Genomic DNA, 3,206 nt, shown 5'->3' on the forward strand with positions numbered 1-3,206 from the left:
CTGAACTATTTTTCTATAAGATGTGAAATCCAAAAGCAAGCATGGTTTCTCGTCTACAGTCGTATCAATATTTCTTTGTGCAAACCAAAAAGAAAAGAAAAAGAAACCAAAAACCGTAGAGAAAAGCCGTGTTATGTTATGTGAACTGCTGTAATGTGTCTTCACAACAAGAGGAGATCTCGTTCAGCCAGCAGGAACACCATGGGAAGGTTCAGGTTGTCACAAGCATACAAGAACAGTTATTCTCTCTCTGTGTAGCTGAAAGACCAGGCATGAAAATCATCTCAATTCATTTAAATTTTATTTATATAGTGCCAAATCATACAAGTGACACTTTTCATGCAGAGCAGGTCTAGACCGGACTCTTTATAATATTACATCACCAATGATTAGAATCGAGTTATTTCTGCAGACATGTTGAGGTTTCAGATCGTCATCTCAGTTGCAGCGGTCAGTGTAACATGTATAGACTTCACAGTTAAGAAGGGTCCGGAGAATTATGTCGTCCCCTGTCTTCATGCACCTCCTGAAATACAAGGTCCCTGCAGTAAACAGACAAACAAGACATCACTGTAAGCAACAAACTTAGATTACATTATATCTTACATGCAGGTCATCTGATGTATGGAGAGATGTCAAGGGCATCTGAGGAGTGCCTAGGAGGTGAACTGCTGTCTACATACCAAATGGAATCAGATCTAATGACTTGTAGTTAGTGTTAGTAAAGTATTTGACATGGGATTGTTATCAGTCTCATGTTTGTGTGATAACTACAGAGCAGGAGTCAGGGCATGGTTCACTCATCAGCTGTCACTCACTGAATGATGTCACACAGAAGACTTTGCCACAGACATCGAGTGAAGGGCTGCAGCGTTCGTCACTGGTGCGGCAAGATAAACCAATACAGCGGTTACACGTCAGAGCCTCTGCTGGAAAAACAACAACAGTTCAGTTTAGAGTTATGCATTCCACCTTTACGGAACACCGCATGCCACATTTGACCTATTTCATTTCACCCATTCAAACTTTACTCTGTGAGCAGACTGACCGCTGCCGATGCAGACGAGCAGGAGGACAGCAGCGAGCTGGAAGGCCTTCATCTTTGTCTCTTCCTGCAGAGTTTATCACTGTCTAAGACGCAATGAATATTCAAAAATGTCGTTTAGTTCAAGTGATGTGCACAACATTTTATCACACACAGTTTCACGATTTGTTGCCATACTGTAGCAATAAGGACAGGTCTAATTCATGTTATGTGTGTCCAGTGTGTCAGATTTACATGTTTACAGTCAGCAGCTACATCATCAGATCTATCGATCTTTAAATAGAATCCATTCACCTTCAATCACACTTGGATCTTCATATCTGTCATCACTTCTTCTTCCACTCTCTGTTTTTCTGTCAACATTTTTACTTGAAATACTTTTCTCATCGTCCTGCTCGTCCTACTTTCATTTTAGTTCAGAACATTTTGAATTCAAAATGAAGTAGTTTAAAATATTTACCTGCTTGTTTTTCCTTTTGAGTATGGAGAACTCCACTGGCATCAAGTGTTCCTGGAGAACAGTTTATAACTGTTGATCAAACAATGGAAATCCCGTATTTAAGCAGCCACAGTAAGTTGAGACATCTTTTTTATGTGCTGCCAATGGTTGCGCAAGAGGCTGCACAAAAGACAAACAATGTCACAGAATATGACCTGAAGAAACTTTCCCAGTACCTGTCAGGATCACATGTTAGACTGAAACAAAATAATAATAAAGTCAATTATCAAAAGAAAAACACGTTTTTTGTTTGTAGAGCCTAATCTAAGATATTTTACACAAAACTCCAAAACTGGCCTGGAACATGATTGGCACTCTCAAGCCTTCGCAGAACATTTAACTTAACTTTTCTTGGTATTTTTTTCATATTTATACTGTTATCATTAACCCACATCTTCACATTGTCAGATCTTGCCTTCTTTAAAAGAAGTTTGGACACCCCTGCTCTAATTTTCAGGTGGTTATACAGCAGCGTAAACAGAATTATGAAGATTGTATTACATTACATTTCATTCATGTTCTGTAAATAGAGACCTCTAAATCTGACAGACTGGACTTCAAGACACAAAGGTAACACTTTAGTCAGAGAACAAATGAGGAACAAACTCTCTCTTTCTCTCTGTCTCTGTCTGTCTCTTTCAGGCTTATGCCAAGTCAGGCACGGTATTGTTTGAAGATGCAGTCACATCTCCCTTACTGAAACCTCTCTCTCTCTCTCTCTCTCTCTCTCTCTCTCTTTGTTTTGTACACGTGACATCCATTGCACGTCTGTCCGTCCTGGGAGAGGGATCCCTCCTCTGTGGCTCTTCCTGAGGTTTCTTCCACCTTTTTTCCCTGTTAAAGGTTTTTTGTGGGCAAGTTTTTCCTCACTCGAACCGAGGGTCTAAGGACAGAGGGTGGTCACTCCCTGTACAGATTGTAAAGCCCTCAGAGGAAAATGTACTTTGTGACTTTGTGCTATGCAAATAAAATTTGATTTGATTTTTGAATGTACGGGGATCATACGCATTGACTGACTGAGTGATCACATGAAGGAGCCTTTTTATTTGAGCAGCCTATTCTTTTGAGAGTGTAGAGTGTAGAAATGTAGATTTTATGATACACTGAAAAAACAATTCACAACTTTATATGCTGTGTCATTGTGTATAACCACAAAGAGACAGCCTGCTTAACTGTCTGATTTAAACTGATTTAATCAGATCAAATGAGGAACAATGACAATAATGAAAATACGTTATATTAGATGGCTGAAATGTAATGTACTCCTGTCACATTCAACCCAAACTGAGGAAATGAGGCTGAATGGCAACAACAACAGCAAAGTGTTCCAGACACAGGTCAGCTTCTGTTTGTAGTTATGTTAGATTTCATTGATTCCTCTGGGATCATGTTGATGTCATTTGATCCAACAGACACTCAACGACTGAGCCAAGACGGTTTAATATTGCAGTTTGACCCAACTTCAGACTACACCAGAAAAAATATCCATAACTAAATCACTCATATTCAGGCTGTTTTATAATCTCCTGATGATGTTTTGTCATCTCCATTCAATGAGCCTGTTGGAGCCCCCCGGCCCAGCCCACAGCACTTTTCTATACGGACCTGGTTTAGTGTGTAGTTTCTAGTTAACACTTGATTTACTTATGTCTTTGTTAGTCT

The 3,206-nt window shown here is 39.6% G+C and overlaps 1 long non-coding RNA gene across 1 annotated transcript; it reads right to left on the minus strand.

Annotated features, from left to right (window-relative positions):
- Nucleotides 1-284: 284 nt before the first annotated feature.
- Nucleotides 285-1,453, minus strand: LOC109141708 (uncharacterized). Its single transcript, XR_003464235.1, has 4 exons — nt 1,340-1,453; nt 1,049-1,131; nt 819-929; nt 285-542 (listed from the first exon to the last, which is right to left on the minus strand). It is a non-coding gene; the product is annotated as an uncharacterized LOC109141708 (long non-coding RNA).
- Nucleotides 1,454-3,206: the final 1,753 nt, after the last annotated feature.

The sequence above is a fragment of the Larimichthys crocea genome, chromosome XIX (assembly GCF_000972845.2).
Source record: "Larimichthys crocea isolate SSNF chromosome XIX, L_crocea_2.0, whole genome shotgun sequence".
Taxonomy (NCBI): domain Eukaryota; kingdom Metazoa; phylum Chordata; class Actinopteri; family Sciaenidae; genus Larimichthys; species Larimichthys crocea.